This window comes from Odocoileus virginianus, chromosome 7 (assembly GCF_023699985.2).
Source record: "Odocoileus virginianus isolate 20LAN1187 ecotype Illinois chromosome 7, Ovbor_1.2, whole genome shotgun sequence".
NCBI classification, from domain to species: Eukaryota; Metazoa; Chordata; class Mammalia; order Artiodactyla; family Cervidae; genus Odocoileus; species Odocoileus virginianus.
This window is the reverse complement of record NC_069680.1, coordinates 43,097,105-43,121,991: the sequence shown is the minus strand read 5'-3', so window position 1 is coordinate 43,121,991 and position 24,887 is coordinate 43,097,105. Positions and strand designations below refer to the sequence as shown.

The 24,887-nt window shown below is 38.7% G+C and overlaps 1 protein-coding gene across 4 annotated transcripts in view; it reads left to right on the top strand.

Annotated features, from left to right (window-relative positions):
- The window catches only part of RNLS (renalase, FAD dependent amine oxidase), a 262,683-nt gene that overhangs the window by 210,147 nt on the left and 27,649 nt on the right, over positions 1–24,887 (top strand). The gene's annotated exons all lie outside the window — the stretch shown is intronic.

Sequence of the window (24,887 nt, the reverse complement as noted above, 5' to 3'; positions counted from 1 at the left end):
TAAAAGACTTTCCTATAGAAAAGACACCTTCTCACCTTACAAAGCACAAATGTTGACATCAAGTTGGACTTTCCCAAGTCTGTGCTGGGGAACAATTTCTGTGGGATATTAGCAGGTTTGGTGCCTAAATAAAATCTTCCATGGTCAGGTATCTTGAAGTCATCTGACTTGATGTCACCATTTTTACTTCATACCTGGGCAGGAATTGTAGGCCAGATGAGAGGATGTGTAAGTCTAGTCCTAAAGTCATCAGTGGGAAGATACTGAGTCTTTTAGAGGTAGAAGAAGACTTGTTGCAGATAAACCTTGGTGGGGTTGTAACTGGAGACAATGTAGGTTGAAATACAATCTGAAATGAGGTAATATTAAGTATCATTAATGGCTTCCCTGGTGGCCCAGTGGTTAAAAAAAAAAAAAAAAAAACCTGCCTACCAATGCAGGCAACTCAGGTTCAATCCATTGGGAAGATCTGCAGACAGAAATGGCAACCCACTGCAGTGTTCTTTCCTGAAGAATCCCACGGTCAGAGGAGTCTGGCAGGCTACAGTCCATGAGGTCACAAAAGAGTTGGATATGACTTAACAACTTAACAACAAGCAATTATCATTAACGTGGATAATTTTTTAAATTATCAATAAGATTATCATTGTGGGAAGAATTTGAAAGACTCAGATTCAAATTCTGGCTCTGAAACATGATAATGATGTTATCTTGTATGACCTTTGTTTTGTAGCATTAGTTTTTGTAACAAACACAAAAAGTTGAGTCGTCTGAGCATAACAGAAGTTTTATTCTTATTCTCATAAGACCCACACAGATGTTTATGATTAATGGGTAGCTTTCATCAGAGAGGTTATTCAGAGACCCAGACTCCTTCCATATTTTGACTCTGCCAGCTTCATCAGGTGGCTTACAGAGTCACTGTGCTCATAGAAATCAAATCAGTGGTTAAGAAAAAGATCAGAGGAGAATGCATAGACTGCTTTTAGTGCGCATCAGGAGGGCTTACATTCTATTGGTTAGAACAGTTACATGGCCACACCTGTTTGGAAGGGAAGCTGGAATTGTAGTCTACCCATGTATGTAGGAAGAGTAAAAAAACAGGTTGATGAACATCTAGCAAGTTTCTGCTGCAGCACTTAACATAAATCCATCTGTGAAAGAGGTCCATTAGACCTACATAGATGATAAATAGATTTCAACACAAGTGCCAATCATTCAACAGACAGTCATTACCTGGGGCAGAAACTAAGAGCAATTCCAAGGTTGGCTCTGGACTTGGTAGAAAATGACTACCAACAACTGGCCAGGTGTGTCATGCAGAGGGTAAAGGGGGCAGTGGGATCAGTGACAGACATTTACATCCTGTGTAGAAAACACACTCCTGTGTGTTTCTCCTTTACTCTCATTCTACTATCATACTCACAACACTTCTGACACCAGATGTGTGGGTTTTCCACACCTCAAGCAATTCTGCGACACCTACGTGGTGCCCTACAAGTCAGTTCAGTTCTGACACTGTCTTTAAGGAGTTAGCAGCAGAGCCCACAGGCAAAGGGTTCAATCCCACAAGGTGGCCTCCGCCTCAGATACCACTTCAGATCGCACGTTTCAAGCTGTTGACCAGTGTTCCCATGGCCCCTCTTTGCATTTGATAAGTTTCTAGTACGGGTCACAGAACTTGGGGAAATACTTACTTATACTTACCAGTTTATGGTGTAATAAAGGATAAGATGGGCTTCCCAGGTGGCACTAGTGGTAAAGAATCCAACTGCCAATGCAGGAGACCTAAGAGACATGGGTTCAATCCCTGGGTTGGGAAGATTCCCCTAGAGGAGGGTACGGCAACCCACTCCAGTGTTCTTTCCTGGAGAATCCCATGAACAGATGAGCCTGGCAGGCTACAGTCCATACAGTCACAAAGATTTGGACATGACTGAAGTGACTGAGCACATACACACACATACACATGAACACGAAGGATATAATATAGCACACACCAGATAAAGAGGTATGCAAGGGAGGTCCAGAGGGTCCTATGTACAGGACCATCTCTCCCTGAGGAGTTGGGATGTACACCTCTAGGAAGGATGTGTTCACCAGAAGCCCTCTGAACCACATACTACTGAGAGTTTTATGGAGGCTTCAACATGTAGGCATGATCGAACAAGAACTCAAATATAGCCCCTCTCCCTTCCTGGAGGATAAGGAGTGGGGCTGAAAGTTCTTGGCTTATAATCATGGCTTGGTCTTTCTGGTGGCCAGCCCCCATCCTGAAGCCCAACCAGGAGCCCACCAAGAGTTTCTTCATTAGAACAAAGACACTTCTGTCAGCCAGGAAATTCCAAGGAATTTAGGATCTTTGGGACAGAGCTCCTAAGCTATATATAACTCAAAACTATATATATGGCTTTATACCCCTAAGAAGATCTCTGAGTCCTTCCCAGCATCTTATATTTGGAGTCAAGTTGGCCAGGAGTCAAACTTCCTATAGTGAACTCAGTTCTACCACTTACTAGCTGTGTGACCTTGGATAAATTACTTAAACTATCTGCTCACTTATCAATAGAATGAGGAAAATAATACCAACCCTAAAAGTTTGAAGATGGCTCAAACATATGAAGAGCTTCATATAGCATTTAGCAAATAATGTCCATTCCTATGTACCTAATATTATAATCAATAATTCCAATCTTTAATTTAGATATTATATTCTCCAAAGCAAAGGGAATAAATATAAAAGCCTAACTTAAGTGAATGCAACCCTATGTTACCAGGACAGATAGGAATTGGGGTGGCTTAAACAAATAAAATATATGACTCACCCTCAAATAATTAGTCAGAATTTTAGCATCCTTCCCTGTTCACCATCTAGAAGAATGTTAATGACCACGAAGAAATTAATAGTTTGCAACTCTAGAAATGTGATGTCCAATGACCATAATTACATGGCATTCAGTATCTCATTAAAGGAAACAATCCAACTCATCCAAAAAGAAAACAAGTGAACAAACTTTTTCATCACATGGAATTTGTACATGTAAGGGTTGTATTGTTAGGATCTTTGAGTAACAAACAGTAATATAATGCATTTAAAGGCTCTTTTACAAAAGATACAGAAAGATTATTCCATATAGTTTGTTATATCAACTCTGTAAAAGGTAAGAACATAATACTATGTTCTGTAAATCACTGAGGTGGGCTTGGGGTCATAAATCCAGTCACCTTATGTTCACTTGGGCTTCCCTGGTGTTTCAGACAGTAAAGAATCTGCCTGCAATGCATGAGACCTGGGTTTGATCCCTGGGCTAGGATGATCTCCTGGAGAAGGGAATGGCTACCCACTCCAGCTTTCTTGCCTGGAGAATTCCGTGGACAGAGGAGCCTGGAGGGCTGTAGTCCATAGTCCACACTACTTTACTGTGTTCAGTTAAGAGGAGAGTTCATGATTATTCTAACTAAGCAATAGCCATGCAGTTGACAACGTGAAATGTCTGCTTTTGCATTTGAAACACTATGGAGTTATTTGTCCTTAAACCTGCAGAAAATGCAGTCTAGATAGGTAACACTTTATAAGTCAACAAAAAAGAAAAAGGGAAAGAAAACATGGCAGGGAGGAAAAGAAAAGAACTGTGATGATGGAAACCTATCAGATTTCCAGTTCAGACTTTTGTTTTAAAATATCAACTCCAGAATCCAAGCTTGCAGATAAAATAGTAATCATCATCTTAAAATAGCAAGCAGTAACCAATTACAAATTTCATAATATTGTGTCTTTTGTATCATAGACACAGTCATTTGTAATTCAGTTATGTAACTGATGCTGTCCATATAAATCTGTTAAGGCACTTTAATAAACAGCAGTCAAGGACTAATTACAAATATCCACCTCACTATTACAATGCCACAGAGTATCACATGATTGTAATATCAAATCTTGAGATGTTCTCTTAGGAAGAAAAAAATATATATGTGTGTATATACATATATATGTATGTATACATATATGTGTGTGATGTATGAATATACTTATACATATATATACATAAAAATGAGTACTCATATGCTGTCATTTAAGGTAACTGGTACAAATTATAAAATAGATGAATCTTATTTCACATAACATTTGCCACCTTGAAAATCAAAAATGGGTTTTCTTTAGAAAATGAAATAACTCAGTTCATTTTGTAAGGAGAACATTTGCACACAAGGTAAAAACAAAAAGATCCTTTTCAACCTCTGATTTCCCTATCAGGCTGTCCTCAATGGGAAAGATTTACATTCATGATAACACTTGTCTTCCCAATTGCCAAGCAAGTGAACTCATATGAAAATCAGTGCCAGAGACAGAGAGAAAGTGGAAAATGTGGAAAGTGGGAAACGTTATATATAAATATATAACAACAAAATTAAACCTTAAAAATATCCTAAGGAGTATATTACTGGGAAAAAAAATTTTGGTGTGTGAAAGTGAAAGTGGAAAATGTTATATATAAATATATAACAACAAAATTAAACCTTAAAAATATCCTAAGGAGTACATTACTGGGGAAAAAAATTTTTATGGGCATTTCTTTCAGAAAAATTGAATTCACAAATTTTTTTTTATATGTTCTCCATTCTCAGTCTATTCAGTTGAAGAAGTATTTACAAATATGTACTGGATGCCTCTGTTTGCTGGGCACTGTGCTAGGAAATGAGGATGCTATAGACTCTGCCCTCACGAAACATAACATTTCTCAAATGAGAAATTTTGAAAGAAATCGATACATAAGGCTTTGTTGGACTGGTGACTTGAAGTCAACTAAGAGTGCTCATAAATATAAATGGTTGCACTGATATATACGGTACAGAGAGCATCAACTCATGTGTGTGATCAAAACTGGGGAGAGTTACGTTGCCTCATGAAAACATTATGATCATTTTTAAGGATGCTTAACACCTAAGATCTTTTGTCAACAGAAGCCTAACAATCTTCTTTCTTTAGATGAGGAAATGAAAGATGGAGACTGGAACATTTCAATTCAAAAAAAATTAGAAACTTTAGCATGGCCTATTATTTAACTTTCTCCTGGAGCTCCTAAAAAAATTCAATTAATGCAAACAGTAAGTCATGAAATGTCCAAGAAGCAGTGATCAACAAAGTGTAAGTAAAGTCTGGAGTCTACAGTTGCCTGGTATTTCTGTGAACAAATTGCAGATGTGTATAGCATCCACACTAAGAAGAGAATCTTCAACTTTATACCCTTTCTGGGCCAGCATTCCAGCTCTGTGTTCTGCCTGCCCTCTGAGAGCAGTGTTTTCACTTGTGGTGTTGGCCTAAACTTGTGGCTCTCAGGCTAAGATTGACAAAAGACCTTCAGGTTGGCTAAGAGTTGGTCCAGAACACGAGACTCAGGTGTTTTGGTGACTGAGTGTAGTTTGGATCTGCAATGAGGGAGAGAAGACGGGAATGAGAATCAGATGACTGTATATGATGAATAAATGTATGGATCTGAAATTTACAGGTTATAGATGAGAGCAACAGAAAAACTGAGAGGCTACTATCACTGCGGCCAATTAAGAAACAGCAAAGGGAAACCCTCTTTTGGCTTTATGAGGAGGTGAGGAAGGCCAGTGTACATCAACAAGGGAAAAATCAGCAGAGGAGCACAGGTGGGAATCGCCACAGTCCATCTGACCCCTTCACTAACAATGGTCAGGTGACTTGGTAGGTAGCTATCATCTAAGGAAGGCCCTGCTGCATTCAATGTAATGCCATCTAATTTTTGCTATTTATAATTATGATCTTTTTAAGTGATGGCTCCTCTGTCTGCCAAGTACCTAGGGAGAGATTAAATTCCAGTTTGGGAGTGAAAGCAAGGAGAGCTAAATTGTTTTGCCTAATTGAGGGAAAAATTCCTGATATTCTTTGACTAGGAGAAGGGCAAAGAGCAAAGAAGAGAAAAAAGAAAGAGAAAACTAGACAGTGTGAGGCTCTGGTTTGACCTGAGGGGTGGCAATGTAGGTCTGTAACTCGTTTGCTATCTAACTTATTTTGTGGACCCCCCGCCATGAGTTTCTACCACCCTAATATAGTTCTGGATTGAACAATTGCTTTAATTGATGTGTGCTTTTTGCTGGAGAGTTGTTTTATAAATCAGCATAGTTCAGACACATTTTGGAAGCTTTTGCATGAAAAGAGTTAGGAACTTGATGGTTTCTTCAGGTTAGTTCCTGTGCAGAAAATTGGTCTGCTGTATGTATGGAAAACCTCACATCTATTTGAGAACCTTATTTTGAATCTAGATAGAATTCCTCATCCCCTGGACCTCAAATAAGGCAAACTCAACTTACTGTTTCCATGATACCTGCAACCAAGTCAGTCTGTTGAGAGAGCTGGAAAGTGGGAAAAGGCTTTCTCTGTGGGACTGAACAGTTTCGAAGTCTCTTGAAGTTAAGTCTTGACTGCAGCCTGAAGTGAAGCCTGTCAACACCCTGGGTTGTAAGCCAGAGCTCAAAATGATGTGCTCTGCTCTGCTTCCCAGACAAGAGCCTGGTTTTCATCATTCTGGAGGCATCTCAAAACCTTTGCAAGTTGAGAATAGTCTTGTAAAACTGTGTAACTCTCAGACAGCTTGTGAGCCTCAGGTCCTGGGAGACAATAAAGACTTGCTGAGCTGGATGAGAGCTTGACAAGTCTTCCTTCTGGTCCATTTTTAGCTGGGACTGCAGCACTGTCCCAAAGAGATGGAAACTTGCCTTTGCCTAGAGCTCTCTCAGAAAAGATTTCACCATTTTTCTCACTGTCAAGAATTCTTTCTCAGATCAATCTAAATGTCTCATGGGCTAAAGAATTGATATGCCCTGTTTGCAGAGCCTGCTGCTTTCTCTAGATTAGAAGCTCTATTCTTTAGTGAGACTACATGCCACTGTCTATCCCACACACTATCCGTCAACTGATCCCTCTTATCTTCATCAAGATTGAAAATAAGAGATAGACGCTAACATCGCAGCCTAGCAGGAATGAGTATTTGGTGCTCAGGAAGTATTTGCTGAGCCAGTCATCCTTAATGCAGCTCCAAGATGCCCTTCCCTTGTCCCAAAATAAACACTGAGAATGAATGCTTCAGCACTGGTCGCCCACTTAGCAGGCAATGCAAAGCAGTAACTAGTCAGCAAATTGTTCATCCCTAAGACAGCCTAGGTATCTGTGACCACTGCCCTTTAAATCATATAAAATAAATGAGCTCTCTAGTTGCCAAATCTGGAAGCCTTAGAAAAACCTATGTGAACTCTTGGTAATTAGAATGATCAGAAACCTCTTATGAAGACTCTGTCCCATGCCTATAACATCAGGAATGTTTGACTACATAGTATTAGAGGTATTGCCAGTAAGACATGGAAATTTTGTCAAGTTCTCTTCCCAAAGAAGTTCAAGTACTCTTGGTAACAGTTTTACCCTGGTCTCTGAGGAATATGCATCTGCTTTGAGTGATGCCCTGTAACACAGACCTTGATTTCCAAGGTTACACTTCAAAGCATCCACTGTTCTTTTTGTGAAAGATTTTTTTTAAAGTGGTTAAAAAACAACTGTGCTCCAGCTGAGATATTTAACTTAGAAAATATGTGATAAGCTCTGCGAATGTGCCATTTCTCATCCATGGTTTAGCAGTTATCTCTTTTTTATATCACAATGGCACTAAAATGATATCATGCATAGGAATTTTGCCACAAATGAGTTTATATTAACCCAAACTTGGTGAATGGTGAATTCCTTATTGTATAATTCATGATTTGGTTTTTATTATCACGGATGGTCAAAAATAGCCAGTATTATTATCCAGCATGGTTTGGTTACATGGTTACATGGACTTTGCAATCACATAGACCTAGTTTCAAATTAATAACTCTATACTTAGGACTAGGTTGAACTATATTATATTGCTGCCTTTGAAATTTAAAATGGTCAAATAACAGCAAGCATTTTCATGTGATTCAGACTAATAGCTCTGTGACCATGAGTAAATTTCTCAGTCTCTCTGAGCTTCACTTATTTGTACTGTAAAGTTAATAGTATCTCCTAGAAATGTAATAAGGGTTGAAACCAGTGAATCCTAAAGGAAATAAACCCTGAATATTCATTGGAAGGACTGATGCTGAAGCTGAAGCTCCAATATGTAGGCCACCTGGTGCAAAGAGCCAACTCACTGGAAAAGACCCTGATGCTGAAAGATTGAGGGCAGGAGAAGTGGGCGGCAGAGGATGAAATGGTTAGATAACATTGCTGACTCAATGGACATGAATTTGGGCAATCTCCTGGAGAGAGTGAAGAACAGGGAAGCCTGGCGTGTTGCAGTCTGTGGGGTCACAAAGAGTCAGACATGACAGCAGCTCAACAAGTATATCCAAAACTCCTAGTCCCAGGCCTTGCTTCCTGGAGACACACAGTAAATGCTGTCTTTATAGTTGTTGTAATTATTTTATGATTTCAGTCTATCGGCTATACAAACTTCTTTTTTTTTAAGAAGGAGAAAAGGGAAGGAAAATGCCAATAGTACAAGTTTAGTTATATTATCTTCTGTTAAAAATCATAACAGTTACACATTAGAGTAGTTAAACAATATCTCATCTCTCAAATAAGGTGTTAAACTCAGAGAACATTAAGTTAAATATGATTCTTTCTTTTTATGGAATCTCCAATTACTTTTTGAATCATTCCCCCCAAATTTATACTCTAGCATATCAGAGAAGAGTTAGATACTGTAAAGTAAGTCGTCAGCAAATCAAAGGCCTAAGACTAATTCAAGAGCAGTTTTCCAAGTCTGACTGCAGAATCTCACCCCAGGATATCACTTCATTGTGTTTCATAAATACTTTAAAATAGTTAGTATTTTTAACTCTGTCCAGAACCACCAATCCATCATTTTGCCCAGATGTGACATTACTGAGTGAATTTAGCCTAAAGAATCCTTTGGTTTATTAACAGTGACTTTCCTGTAATTAAGTGAGCTGAGAAGGCTTTGATATGCCCTTTAAGATCATATGTGGGCCCTGCTATTTTTAATAATCATCACCCCTACAGACTTTATATATGTGCTCATTTAGATAATGAGAAGACTCTACATGTACTGTATAGGACTTTGAATTCCCTGCATAATATGAATGAATATTAAACATCAGAATCTGAAAAGAATCTGTTGAAATTCCATTAATATTTATAACTGATCTGTGGGACTAAGGGAATTCTTCAGTATAAAATATTCCAAATTCATGTTTGTAAGAATGAAGCATCCTTGAATTTAAAAATAAAGTTTTCCTCACTGAAATAGATTTCTATTATATACATACCTAGTGAATTCTTTTTGTTGATATTCTATATCCTTACATTATTTAATAGATTCAAGAAAGGCATTTTAGAACCTTGAGCTCAATTGAACCTAATCCACTCTTTTTTATTACAAATAGCATGCCTGTTTGTCCCCTTTTCCCCTATCTATATTCCTAATATTGGTTTCTCAGGAGTAGCTAACAATATCATAAAGACTTTAGTCTATTTGACTTAAGAATTTTGGGTAAAATATTCAGATTCAATATTTTTTTTGTCAAGATATAACAAGAAGAATAATTTTGCTGGTCTTATTAGTAAAGGAGATAAGAATGTCCATAGTAAACCAGTAAATTTCTTCTGTGGAAAGGACCAGAAATATTTTGACACAATCATAAATAAAAACTTTGTCTGATTAGTCTCAGTTGTTCAAATTCAGCATTTTATAATGTCAAGGCAAAACCTTCTCTTTAATGTGCCAAATGAACTAGAGCAATTAGGTCAAACCCTCCAGTCTAGATACTTATTTCATCTGTTCATGGTATCCTTTTGAACAGTTGCAAATCTAAAGCTGAACTGAATTATGCAGCTAACTATGGTGATAAAGTGGTATCCTTAGAGCAGACCAGCATGCTGGCGCAAAGGAAAAACCTTGCCCAACTCCAGGAAAAGAGTCCAATCATAAAACCACTTAACACAAAAAATTTCATATAGGGCATGATGCTGAGTAGGCCAGAATAACAATGTATAATAAGGGATGACTGCTTATTGCTGGGGAGTATTGGGAAAGTGGGACATTTTCATTGTCTGTCATCACAGAAGATCAGGACTTTCTTACATGCTGCAGAAGAACTCCAGCAAGGCCTGGAACACCAAGTGCGGGTTAGGACAAATCGCCTGCTCTGGGGACCTCGGTAGAGCCAATTAAAGGGCTATTGAAATGCTTCCATTTTTTTTTTTTCCTTTTGGCAGTGCCAATAAAAGTTGCAACAGGCTGAAAATCTCCTTGTGACTAAGGATAAATAGATGTTTTCATAAAACTTGGGAGGTCTTAACCAAAGTAAAAAACTTCTCCCAAACAGATTCTGAAATGTATGCAGTCCACTCAATGTGGCCCCATTTGCTAAATGGTCAGAATCTATGGAATTTTTAAAGGAACTGATGCAAGGATCACAGAGGAAAGATTATTCCAGCCCTGGAAAGCAAATAGAATTCAGAGTGTGATTGACAAGAGTTACTTTACCCCTTTAAAAAAAAAATCTATGTATGTTATAATCAAACTTGGCATGTGAAGCACTGACTCTTGATTGCCTGCCTTCAAAATTCAGAACTTGTTCATCCTTTAATCTTCTCTGTTTCCTCAAATGGAGCCACCAATCAATGTCTTAGCCCCTTTAGCCTCAAATCAGGAATTATCCTTGCTTTTTAATTCTCTTTCATTGGATTCACTTCTGTCCACCACTGCAGTCACAAGCCATGCACCATCTTGATTTTTTTGTTGTTTTTTTCTGTCCTGTTTTAACTGGTGTCTCCATACTGCTCCTTTCTAGTTCATTCGCCACATAGCCAGAATGATCTTCAAACACATCTGGTTTTGCCCTTCGCTTTCCTACACAGAATGCTTTACTGCTTTCCCTCTGCACATTGGATTAAACCTCAGATCCTAAACATGACCTACGAGGTCCTGAATGGTCTCGAACCTTCTATAAAGGGCAGATAGTGCATACTTTGGACTCTGTGAGCCACACGGTCTCTTGTTGCAACTACTTAGCTCTACTGTGTCACACAGAGCTTCCATGGTAGCTCAGATGGTAACGAATCTGCCTGCAGTGCAGGAGACCCAGATTCAATCCCTGGGTCAGGAAAATCCCCTGGAGAAGGAAACAGCAACCCACTCCAGCATTCTTGCCTGGGAAATCCCATGGACAAAGAAGCCTGGCAGGGTACAGTCCATGGGATCACAAAGAGTTGGACATGACTAAGCAACTAACATTCACGTAAGACATAGACATTATATAAAGAAATGAAGATGACTGTGTTCCAGTAAAATTTTATTTACTAACACACGTGGAAGCCAGATTAGTTTGCCAACCCCTGATCTAGCACATGCTGATTTCACTGGCTCCTCCCTCCGTATCTTACTTAGTTCTCCAGTCACACATTTTGTTTGTTCCTGCCATGGTTTTTCCCACTGAAAACCATTGTGCATTTTGTTCTCTCTGCCCTACAAGGTCTTAGTTTAAATGTCACTTTCACAAAGGTCACTCCTGAATCCCTAATTTGGTTAGGTTTTTCTGATTATGTGCTATGCTGTGCTTAGTCGCTCAGTTATGTCCGACTCTTTGTGACCTCGCTGGAGTGGGTTGCCATCTCCTTCCCCAGGGGATCTTCCCAACCCAGGGATCAAACCTGCATCTCCTGCTTGGCAGGGGGATTTTTTTTTTTTTTTTTTTACCACTGATCCACCTGGGAAGCCTTATAATTTTATAGGAGAATGTATTTAAGTCTTCTATAACTTCCTGGATCTTTAAATATTTGTAGAATGACATACAAAAAACAGAGTATTTGTCACCAAAAAGTACTCGATCTAGAATCAGTGCTCTACCACTGGCTTTTCCCCAGTCAGTTCATTTACATTCTCTCAAAACAGCTTCGTCATCTGTAAAATGGAGTTATGAATTCCTTCCTCATAATAATATTAAGAGAATCAGAATATAAAATACATTTGAAAAAGATCTATCAATCAAAATCACAGAACTCCTATTATACTCTTTTTGTAACACTTTATGGGGCTTCCCAGGTGGCTCAATGGCAAAGAATCTGCCTGCCAGTGCAGGAGATGAAGGTTTGATCCCTGGGTTGGGAAGATCCCCTGGAGGAAGAAATGGGAACCCACTCCAGAATTCTTGTCTGGAAAATCCGATGGACAGAGGAGCCCAGTGGGCTACAATCCATGGGGTTGCAAAGAGTTGGTCACAACTTAGCAGCTGAGCACACACACATAACACTTTATATTTTTTTCATTTGATTTTTCTTTTCTATTGGAGAATAGTTGATTTGCAATGTTATGTTAGTTTCAGGTGTACGGCAAAGTGATTCAGTTATACATATACATGTTTCCATTCTTTTTCAGATTCTTTTCTCATATAGGTTATTACAGAATATTGAGTAGAGTTCCCTGTGCTGTACAGTAGGTCTTTGTTGATTATCTATTTTATATGTGGTAGTGTAACACTTTATATTTTATTTTGCAGTAACTAAACATTGATTTGTGTAATCATTTGTTTGGTGTCTGTCTCACCTTCACATTGTAAGGTCCATGAATGATGAGACTGAACTTATTTTGCTCCTCTGTGTATCTCCCACATGTGGCACAGTGCTTAATATAACTTCTCAAATACGTGTTAATTGAATAATGGATTAATGAAATCTAATCAAAACCTGAGAGGGGAAAACAGAAGATACCAGTTTGGGCTCAGAACTGAAATAAGAGATGCTTTAAGTCCATTGATTTCCAAGGTATGTCATTTAAAAAGTTCTACACTCGAACTGAGGAGTGTATAATTCATAGGTATACCTCAGAATGTCAGTGCTACAAAGGCATTTGTGGTTGACACATTGTGACTTTTACACAAAGCTGCATGTAGGTTGGGCTTCTCTACTCCATCATGTAGATGTGCTATCTTGAACATGAGCCCCCTAAGGCCAGCATAGAGGTGAGAAAGAAATGGAAGACATGCCATAGCTTTTAATAGCCTTGGACTAGTTGGGATGCACTTCATTTCCCATCATGTCCTCTGATCAAAGCTAGTTACATGGTCCAGCTTAACTGCCATGAGGACTGGTAATTTCAGGTAGCACGTGAACCATCTGGTGTAAATTAACTATCTCTGCCAGACAGTATAAAAAAATAGTGCAAATATATTTCCTGATATTAAACAAAATTGGCTATACAAAAGTACTATAAACCACATGTATTAGTATATCATAGGTGATATATTTTATCAATTTGAAAAAGCTTTTCTTAAATTGTAATTAATCTCTTTTATATTAATATCTCACTTGGTAGTAACCATTAGGATCTTACTTGGATATCTTCTTCAGACAGTTTTCTACAAAGTCTTTTTAATGTTTAGGAGAGGAAAATGCTCATTTTGTAATAATTTCATCTTATGACCAATGTTTTCCTATATAATCTGTAAATTTGGGCAGAATTCATTTTAAAAGAATTCTATGTTCATTTCTTCTTAAAAGTGAAATATTTTAATAAAAGTTGACTGTAAGGAAATGAACTTCATAAGAAAAGAAATATCTTATGTTCTTTGCTCTCCATATTATGAGTCTCCATAAGTTATTCATCAGTCATGCATTCAATGAATATTTATTCCATTTCAGTGATGGGCCAGACATCGTTCTAAGTGTTCAGGTGAATAAGACAGCTCTTCTACTGCTTACATTTGACAGAGAATATTTAAACATATTACAGCACAATGATAAAAAGTTAGGATTCCTTATCAGCAAAATTTTCAACAGTATTTAATCTGATATTCTCTTGTGTCCTTGTTATTTTATTTCTGCAAATATTTGTGAAATAGAAGTATCGGTATCTCTGTAGGACACTGTCTTTTCATCTAGTCAGTATTCCTAGTCAGGTCTTTAGTAATTCTTGAGTTACACTTACAGGAATATAAAAATATATCTTGTTATAAAGGGACAGTAATAAGCTCTGAAGCCATATCTGCTCCACTGAAGAAGATAGAAATGATTCTCTGTTTTGAAATCAGTCTCCTGGGGTCTGTCCTCCTTATTTATACAGGCATACCTCACTCTATTGCATTTCACTTTACTGTGCTTAGCAGATATTTTATTCTTTGCAAAATGAAGGTTTGTGACAACCCCATGTCAAGCCAGTCTCTCAGTGCTGTTTTTCAATATCATTTGCTCACTTTGTTTCTCTGTGTCACATTTTGGTAATTCTCATAACATTTCAAACTTTTAAATTATTATTATATTTGTTATGATGGTCTGTGATCAGTGATCTCTGATGTTACTATTGAAATTGTTTAGGGGCAGCATAAACTGTGCCCATATGACAGCGAACTTAATCCGTAAATGTTCTCTGTGTTCTGATTGCTCCACCCAATGGCCATTCCTCCCTGTGTCTCCCTCTGTCCAGGCCTCCCTGTTCTCTGAGACACAGCAATATTGAAATCAGGCCAGTCAATAACCTACAGTGGCCTCTAAGTATATAAGTGAAAGAAGAGTCACATATCTCTCACTTTAAATCAAAAGCTAGAACTGATTAAGCTTAAGGAGGAAGGAATGCCGAAAGCCAGGAGAAGCCAACACCTAGGCCTCTTGTGCCAAAGTCAGCCAAGTTGTGAATGCAAAGGAAAAGTTCTTGAAGGAGATTTAAAGGGCTACTTCAGCAAATAAAAATGATAAGAAAATGAAACAACGTTGTTACTGATAATGGAGAAAGTTTTAGTGGTATGGATAGAAGTACAAACCAGCCACAATGTTCCCATAGGCCAAAGTGTAACTCAGATCATGGCCCTTACTCTTCAGTTTTGTGGAGGTTGAGTGGTGAGGAAGCTGCTGAAGAAAAGTTTGAAGTTAGCAGAGGTTGGTGATTCATGAGGTTTAAGGAAAGAAGCTATCTCCATAACTCAGGCGCACAAGGTAAAGCAGCAAGTGCTGATATGTCATCCAGCAAATCTAGCTGTGATAATGAATGAAAGTGTCTACACTAAACAACAGATCTTCAGTAGATGAAACAGCCTTCTTTTGGAGGAAGATGCCATCTAGGACTTTAATAGCTACAGAAGAGAAGTCAATGCCTGATTTTAAAGCTTCAAAGGATAGGCTGACTCTCTTGTTAGGGGCTAATCCAGCTGGTGACCTGAAGATGAAGCCAGTGCTCATTTACTATTCTGAAAATCCTAGGGTCCTTAGGAGTTATGCTAAATCTATTCTGCCTGTGTTCTATAAGTGGGACAACAAAGGTTGGATGACAGCACATCTGTTGACAATATGATTTACTGAATGTCTTAAACGCACCTTTGTGGCTCAGCTGGTAAAGAATCCACCTGCAATGAGGGAGACCTGGGTTCGATCCCTGGGTTGGGAAGATTCCCTGGAAAAGGGAAAGGCTACCCACTCCAGTATTCTGGCCTGACGAATTCCATGGACTGTATAGTCCATGGAGTTGCAAAGAGTCAGACACGACTGAGCAACTTGCACTTTGTGAAAGAAAGTGAAACCTTATTGTTGTTTCTTTCTGATACCTAATGATACCTAATGCTCAGGAAAAAAGATTCCTTTACTCGTTGACATTGTATCTAGTCACCCAAGAGGGCTAATGGAGATATACAATGAGATCAATGTTGTTTTCAACACAACATTCATTCTGCAGCCCATAGATCAAGGAGTAATTTTGACTTTTACATTTTATCATTAAAGAAATAATTTTGTAAGGCTACAGCTGCCATAGATAGTATTCCTCCAATGGATGCGTACAAAGTAAGTTGAAAACCTTCTGGAAAGGATCTGTGATTCTAGGTGCCATTAAGAACATAATTCATGGAAGGAGGTCAAAATATCAACACCAATAAGAATTTGAAAGAAGTTGATTCCAAACTTAGTGGATAATTTTGTGGGTTGCAATATTTCAGTGGGGGAAATAACTGCAGGTGTGGTAGAAATAGCAAAAGAACTAGAATTAAAAGTAGAGGTGGTAGAATTAAAACTGAATTGCTGCAATCTCACGATAAAACTTTAACAGATGAGAAATTGCTTCTTAGCGATGAGCAAAGAAAGTAGGTCCCTGATATAGAATCTACTCTTGGTGAAGGTGCTGTGAAGATTGCTGAAATTACAACAAAGGATTTAGAATATTACATGGGGCTTCCCCAGTGGCTCAGGGGTAAATAATCTACTTGTGATGCAGTATCCATGGGAGACACAAGTTCAATCCCTGGGTCGAGAAGATCCCCTGGAGAAGGGCCTGGCAACCAGTATTCTTGCCTGGAGAATCCCATGGGCAGAGGAGCAGGCAGTCCACAGTCCATGGGGTTGCGAAGAGTCAGATATGACTGAAGCGACTTAGTATGTAGTAGTATAAGCTTAGTTGATAAAGCAGCATCAGGTTTTGGAAGGAATGACTCTAATTCTGAAAGTCCTACTGTAGGTAAAATGCTATCAAACAGTCTTGCATGCTACAAAGAAATTGTTCATGAAAGGAAGAAGAGTCAATTGATGTGGCAAACTTTATTGTTGTCTCATTTTAAGAAATTGCCACAGCCACCTCAACCTTCAACAACCACCACCCTGATCACCCAGCAACCATCAACATCAAGGCAAGACCCTCCACCAGCAAAAAGTTTACACTGGCTGAAGACTTAGATGGTGGTTAGCAATTTTTAGTAATGTGGTATTTTTTTTTTATTAAGATATGTACATTTTTTAGACATAATGCTATTGCATACTTAATAGACCGCAATATGAGAAATATAATTTTTATATGCACTGGGAGAACGAAAAATTCATGTGACTTGCTTTATTTTGATATTTGCTTTATTGTAGCCTGGAACCCAAACCCACAATAACACTGAGCTGGTTCTGTATAGTTTGCCTCATGGTACTTCTCTGGTGAGATCTATCTCCTGCTTCCACCACTGCCACCACCAGCCCATCACTGAGAACCCTGGGGATGAAAGAACCTTGGAAATCTAGTTCTCTTACCATCACTCACATGACAAATGATATTCATACGCACAACATACATCATGAAGATAGCTCAAGTTTTTGTGAATCTCAAGAGGCTTAACATTCTCACACTCGGATCACATATATCGAAATACACATACTCAACAGTAATGTTATTTTCAGAATGAACTGGAATCCAACTTAATATATCTTTAGAAAGCAAAGTATTCTCAATCCTGGTTAGAGTTAACAATTTAACTCTTGTTAGTTGCACATGGTTTTCCACACAGCTGTGACATTTGTGAATTATTTATCTGTTTCCATGTGTGAATTGAGTATCTGTGGTATGTCAAGAACTGTTCTAGTTGGTAGCAGAGCTGAATCCAGACCAAGGAATTCTTAAAAATGTAGTATGTTTTCTTACCATACTATAAAATAGTTCACTGCATTTAAACTCAAAAGTGGGATAGAAATTAAAACCCTGAAATCTAGGGCAAACTCAAAGCTCAGATAAAGGAAAGTATTTTCATCACATTGGACCAATGCATTCTTAGTTTTAGTCTCTTCTTTGAGGGCCAGGGATTTCTGCCTTAGTGACAGCATGGAGTGGTTAGGGAAAGAATGAGTTTTACTTTTCAAATTGTCACCAATATCTGGGCCTCCATTTTATAGTCATGAAAAATTAAAGCTGAAAGGAATCTGAAGATACTAAACTTTTCTAACCCCTTTACTTCACATATAAAGAAACTGAGGCACAGAAGGAGGATTTTGGTTTTGTTTTTCATAATTATCGATTAAGTTTTCTAAAGAAACTGGTAAAATCTAACCTTTTTTAAAAAAAAAATCTTAACCTTTTTTTATTTATTGGAGATATCAAGTAAGATTAAGGACAGACAAGAGGAGAAGAGAAGAAAGAAATGAAATGCGTTTGTCAGAACAAGCATACCTATGCCAGGCATCATACTAGATACTTCTTATGTTTAGGTTAGTTGAGGTTACAAATAGGGCTTCCCAGGTGGCTCAGTGGTAAAGAATCTGCCTGCCAAGCAGGGGACACGGTTTAATCCCTGGGTCAGAAAGATCCCCTGGAGAAGGAAATGGCAACCCACTCCAGTACTCTTGCCAGGATAATCCCATGGACAGAGGAGCCTGGCGGGCTGCAGTCCATGGGGTTGCAAAAGAGTTGGACACAACTTAGTGACTAAATGGCAACAGGTTACAAATAACATAAAACCTGATCTGGACGTCTCAACACCCCTCCCCTCTAGGAAAAAGAGGAGGAAGAATTTATTGGTATTGTTCCTGAAAATTCCAGGAGTAAAGCTTCAGGCGTGTCCAGATTGATCCATGAACATCATGAAGACTTAGTGTCTGTCCATTTCTTGACTCTGCCTTTTGCTAGATTGGATTCATTCATAGTACCAATCATTTCAATGCCAAGTTTTACGAAGAAAGAGCCTATTTCCCCATAAGCTCAATGCTAGTCTAGGAATTGAATCTCATTGACCTGATTGGCCTGCCTTGAGTTAATGCATTGCTAAACAAATTACTTAGTTAGGAAAGGAATAATTGATCAGTTACTCGGGTCACCTTTATCAGGGATGAAAGTAGTGGGGAGGGTTGATCCTCTAAAACAAAATTTAGCTACTGTAGCCAGTGGACACTGAACAGGTAATGGCTGCTACACATATTCACTCATATGACCTTTATAACTAGCTTGGAGGTCAATATATTATAGTATGCCTTTTCTCTAAGGGGTACTGGGTTGTTTGAATCTATTAAGTAGATCACTAGGCAGAAGATCTTCTCCACTTGTGAACTGGTTTGAGCTCCTTCATGAGACTCAAAGCCAATTCAGTAGGAAAAGAATTATTAAAATGAATATCTGTAGGCAATGTATTTTTTTTTCTGCCTATAACTAGGAGTACTGCCTGTCCATCCCCCCCAGGTTCAGCCCAGCCTGTCATCCCTCATCCTTTCCACCTCTCACCTTGTTTATTCTGAAACCTTATCCACTTTGAGGATTTGGTGCAACACCTTGATGCTTATACTACTCCATTCTCTGGACTCAAGGATGCGCCTCTAATCAGCAGAAAATTATCCCCAGTAGTTCAACCATGTCCCTGTCACCCCCCTCCTGACCCCATCCCAAAGCCTCTGGCATTCAGTCCTCATAGGTATTGAGGAAATAGGCAACATGTTTATTATTCAAGTAGTTTGGATTACTGGTAAATGTTATCATTTACTGCTCAACTGGCTGCAGATGGCAAACACACTTTATGTGAACAATTTTCCATTGTTTACTGGTAGATTATTTCCTGAATTTGTATACATTTATTTATACTGGAGCTATGGGGAAGATTCTTCTGAAATTGGAAGTATGAACTTTTGGGGAATGCTAATGTTATTTTCAATGCATCGTGTGGGATTTTACACACTTGCTTATATTTAACTAAATGCCTATCAGAATGGTATCTTATACAAAATTGTTTAGAGGATGTCCCTGTGTCTTTTTAAACATAAGAAATCCAAACATATGTAGCCTCGGATAACAAGGATTGCAAACATACATGTGTACTCATTTTAAAACTTTCCTTCCTAGTTTCTATTTAAAGTGGCAAATGCGTACATTCCTAGATATATTAGTAGTCACAGGCCTTATAATAGGCAAGTCAAAGACCAAAAGAAGAGAAGAAGCTAATAAGTCTTTTAGTTTTTTTTTTTTAAGCTAGTACTTCCAATTCAATAATGAAGTCCTTCCTACAGATATAGTTGGAGGCAATGAAATTGCCCAGGACATGAGTAGGGCTCTTGTAAGTGAATTTTGGCTTCTGTAACATACACACACACACACACATATACATATACATCCAGTCCCATCACTTCATGGCAAATAGATGGGGAAACAGCAGAAAACAGTGACAGACTTTATTTTCTTGGGCTCCAAAATCACTGCAGACAGGGACTGCAGCCATGAAATTAAAATGTACTTGCTCCTTGGAAGGAAAGCTATGACAAACCTAGACAGCATATTAAGAAGCAGAGATACTACTTTGCCGACAGAGGTCCGTATAGTCATGCTATGGTTTTTCCAGTAGTTATGTGTGGATGTGAGAGACCATAAAGAAGGCTAAGCTGTGCATAATTGATGCTTTTGAACTGCGGTGTTGGAGAAGACTCTTGGGAGTCCCTTGGATAGCCAGGAGATCAAACCAGTCAATCCTCAAGGAAATCAATCCTGAATATTCACTGAAAGGACTGATGCTGAAGTTGAAGCTCCAATACTTTGGCCACCTGATGAGAAGAACCGACTCATTGGAAAAGACCCTGATGTTGGGAAAGACTGAAGGCAGGAGAAGGGGTTGACAGAGGATAAGGTGGTTGGATGGCATCGCCAACTCAATGGACCTGAGTTTGAGCAAGCTCTGGGAGGTGGTGAAGGGCAGGGAAACCTGGTACGCTGCAGTCCATGGGGTTGCAAAGAGTCGGACACAGCTGAGAGGCTGAACTGTAACTGTATGAATGCATGCTAAGTTGCCTCAGTCATGTCTGAAGTCCTCCAGTTTCCTCTGTCCATGAGGATTCTCCAGGCAAGAATACTGGAGTGGGTTGCCATTTCCTCCTGCAGGGGATCTTCCCAACCCAGAGATCAAACCTGCATCTCTTGCGTCTCCTGTATTGACAGGCAGGTTCTTTACCACTGGACCACCTGGGAAGCCCATATAGATACTGGTGGTAAAGAACCCGCCTGCCAGTGCAGGAGATGCAAGAGACACAGGTTCAATCCCTAGGTCAGGAAGATCCCCTGGAGGAGGAAATGGCAACCCACTCCAGTATTCCTGTCTGGAGAATCCCCATGGACAAAGGAGCCTGGTAAGCTACAGTCCTTGGGGTCACAAGAGTTGGACACGACTGAGTGACTGAACACAGCACAACTTATATGTAAGAATTGTTGAGATGCTTATTAAAAAGCAAATAAAGCCTGCAGGTGGTCCCTCTGAATAGTGAGGTCTAGTTCCTGATTCTGAGCCAGCAGCAAATATACATAACAGCAGTCACACTGCTGAGGAAGTGGAATGCCAAGTGGCAGAGGGTTAGATGCAGTTTGTACTGGCTTTGCTAGGAAGATGAGGAAGGAGAGAGACAGCAGGCACACTTGTACCTCCCTCTCTGCCTCCCTTTCCCTCTCCCACTCTTCTTCCTTCCTTTTCCCCTCTGCTTTCATCATCTAGAGTGAGTTACTTTTTTGTTGTTGGACTTGCTAATGTGATTGACTTACCCCCTGTTACATTTGCTGCTGGGCTCCAGAGCCGTATGAAAGAGCTAACTTGTAATAAGAGCTCTCATGGCTGGAGGGCAAGGATAGTTAAGCCAATTCCACACTGGGAGGGAGAGGGAAACTCACCACCAGTGCCACTGCTGGGGGAAGGAGCAAGGAGAACTGACCACCCATCCCTCAAACTGTGTGGCTCTCAAAACCTGGTCCCTTTCTCTCTTGCTAGGAATCTGTTTCCTAAAGTTAATTTTCACACAGTCAAGACCATACCAGTTAGAGATAATGGCTCTCTAATTGTTTTGCCTAGGTGCCATCTCCCCACTAAGATGTAAGCTTCTGAGAGCCCACAATGGTACTAAACTGCACTAAGCACCCACATGCTCATCTGATTGAATCAGTAACTAAAGAAACATGTTCACTGATTTTTTTTTGATCCTCTTGGTCTGCAACTATAGTGTCTGCCACTCCTTAAGTTTCTTTAGTCTAGACTTCCCTGTCAGAGATAGAATCTGGAACTGGCCTTAGGGGAACCCAACTCCTGCCCCTTCCTTGATAGATATGGCTAACAGCAAAGTTTAACAGATGAAAAAGGTCTCTGAAATATTTGCCTGTAAATAAGGATGTCTCAGGAAGTCTGAGCTTGCTGTGTGAGTGAAGAGCGTAGAATACTCATGTAATTTTGGAAGAAAGTAATCAGAAATGGTGACAAATTTAGGTCAGAATTGGGAGGGGAATATTCTAAGTTAAAACTATCCATATATCCAATTTTCTAGGACAATATAAAAATGCATTCTTCCTCCATTGCTCTGTTAAATTTGTTGTCCTGTACTAAATATTTACTATATTTTAGGATTTTTTTCCCAGAGAGATCTGTTCTGATTCAGTCAACCAGTACCTGGCTGATTTGATTGCTGTGTTTTTATAATACATTTAAATATATGGTAAAGTAAGTCTCCATTCAATGATTTTTTTCTCAAAACCATGTTTTAATATTCTCATTCCCTTATTTATTCTTTAGTATTATTTTAAATTCAAAAAAACTTGTAGAATTAATTTACAATTTTGTTTCTTTACTAGTTACTGTTGGTATGTAGGGAGATTAATGTAATATCAAATTTTTTAATTAATTTGATGAATTTTATGTTGACTTACTATTTTAAAGCTTGATTTTCCTTCTTCACTAATATTTATAAATCTTATTTTTATTTTTTATCTTAGTGCATTACACTAGCAATGTTAAATAGCATTGATATTACTAAGTGTCCTTGGTTTATGCTAATTTTATCATGAAAATCTGTATTATTTCATAATAAAGTAGGATACAGACCAACAGCTTAAAAAAGCTATTCTATCTCATTTTGAAAAAGTCAGTTTTTTCATGTTATATATCTTTTCCATGGTTTGATATTAAAATGTTACTGGATGCCTTTTAAATACATATTGAGATTATCATGTTTCTTTTCATTGTCCCTGTTTATATGAAAGAACATACCTGTTAACACTTGTAGAAGAATGATCTGTAGTTTGGTGTGTGTTTATACTTGTAGATGAGATGTATGTATCTATAATCAACATTATACTAGCTTGACAATTTTAAACTACTCACAAGTAAAACAGTTAGGTCCTGAAGTACTTTTTTTGTTTTGAATATTTATTGATTTTGTTTTCAATTTCTTTTATACATTTTCATTTATACTGATTTATTTTATAATGAGTTAATTTCAGTAACTTTTTTCCAAGAAAAATTAGCCTGTTTCTTTTAGATTTGAAAGTTTTTTCACATGGATGGGTATACTTTTATGGCTTTAAAGAACTTACTTGCTGTTTCCTATCTGATAGAGGAAGACATTGGGGATGCTTGCCTATTTTTAAGTAGAGTGGAAAAAACAAAAAAAGAAATAAAAATGTCTCCTCTGAGATGCCAAGCCACATATCCACCCTCAGGCAGATTTGGTGCCAGAATTCATTCTGCTAGTATGTTCTAAAAACCCAGTTAAAGTAGCCGTATGCAGTATTGCCTCCAAGGTACCTGGCAGAAATGAAAGTAAACCTCTAAAGGAATCATCTTTAAACTTGGGCCTTAAAGAATTTCTAACCCCAACCCTAATGTATTTGACTTTAAGCTACATATGCTGCTGCTGAGTCCCTTCAGTTGTGTCCAACTCTTTCCAACCCTGTGGAAGCCTGCCAGGCTCCTCTGTCCATGGGATTCTCCAGACAAGAATACTGGAGTGAGCTGCTATGCCCTCCTCCAGGGGATCTTCCTGACCAGGGATTGAACCCACATCTCTTAGGTCTCCTGCACTGGCAGGCAGGTTCTTTACCACTAGTGTCACCGGGGAAGCCCTAAGCTACATATGGTTAGATGTTATTTTCTGGATGCATATGACAACCTTTGTCTTTAACTAAACAGTACTTAGCCTGCTATTATCTGTTATTATGACTGATATGGCCATGGATCTGAGGTGGCAAAAATATTTATTTCAGCACAAATTTTGATGTCTGTTTGGGGACTAGGTGACTTCTGTAGCTTTTAACTGCAAGTATTTCATGTGCTGTGCTTACTTGCTCAGTCATGTCTGACTCTTTGTGACTCCATGGACTGTAAACTGCCAGGCTCCTCTCTCCATAGGGATTCTCCAGGCAAGAATATTGGAGTGGGTTACTATGTCCTCCTCCAGGGGTTCTTTCCAATCCAGGGATCGAACCCAGGTGTCCACCACTGCAGGTGGATTCTTTACCATCTGAGCTACCAGGGTGCCCAAGAATACTAGAGTAGGTAGTCTATCCCTTCTCCAGGGGATCTTCCCTACCCAGAATTGAACCTGCATTGCAAATAGGATCTATACCATCTGAGAGGCTTGTCAATCTCAATGTTATATTAAAGTATGTGATGATGCTGCTATTCTTACTATTATCAGTTTTCAGTGTCTTGACTCCCCACCCAACAATGTAGACTAAAAGAAATGTAGTGTCCACTTCACACTTATTAGGATGACTGTTTAAAAAAAATAAAATACTAAGTGTTTGTCAAGGATGTGGAGAAATTAGTACCTTTGTGCATTGCTAGTAGGAATGAAAAAATGGTGCAGCCACTATGGAAAATGATATGGTGGTTGAGCAATAACCTAAACATACAATTATCATATGAATCAGCAGTTTCACTCCTGGGTGTATCCCCAAGAAGAAGTGAGAGCAGAGACTTAAACAGGTAAATTGTACACCCATGTTCCTAGCAGCATTACAATATCCAAAAGGTGAAGGTATCAACAAATATGGTATATACACACAATGGAATATTATGTGGGTTTAAAAAAGGAGGAAATTCTGATACCTGTTGCAACATGGATGAAGCTTGAAGACATCATGTTAAGTGAAATAAGCCTTTTGCAAAAGGACACATTGTATAATTCCACTTATGTGAAGTACCTAGATTGGTCAAATTCATAGGAAGAGAAAAAGAATGGTGGTTGGACTTCCCTGATAGCTCAGTTAGTAAAGAATCTGCCTGCGATGCAGAAGACCCTGGTTTGATTCCTGGGTCGGGACGATCCACTACAGAAGGGATAGGCTACCCACTCCAGTATTCTTGGGCTT